The sequence below is a fragment of the Calidris pugnax genome, unplaced genomic scaffold (assembly GCF_001431845.1).
Source record: "Calidris pugnax isolate Ruff unplaced genomic scaffold, ASM143184v1 scaffold56, whole genome shotgun sequence".
Taxonomy (NCBI): Eukaryota; Metazoa; Chordata; class Aves; order Charadriiformes; family Scolopacidae; genus Calidris; species Calidris pugnax.
Genome location: NW_015090839.1, coordinates 4373171 through 4373550, shown reverse-complemented (window position 1 = coordinate 4373550; position 380 = coordinate 4373171).

The following is a 380-nucleotide window of genomic DNA, read 5'->3' as shown; positions in this document are numbered from 1 at the left end:
GCAGCCCGCGCTGCCGGCTATGTTTGGAAACTTGAACGCCAGATCGCGCCCTCGCCCTCCTCCTCCTCCCCCTCCGCCGCCGCCAAAACGCGGCCAGGAAGCGCATGCACTGAGATTGGGGGGGGAACGGGGGACCTGGGTGGCGGTGGTGCGTTTTTTTTTTCCTGGCTGGGCTTTCTAAGTTCAAATGTCTCGTTTTCAGGATTTTGTCAACCCGCGGATCGCCCCGCTTTGCCTCCGTGACGGCTGCGCGGCGTCCTGCCACCGAGGCTGTCGGTGGGATTCCCGTGCGCTCCGGCTGCTGAGGCAAATGGGGGGGATCCCGCCTTAATATCCGATTTCGTGTTTCTCTTTCAGTGATCCCGGTGACAGAATGACAC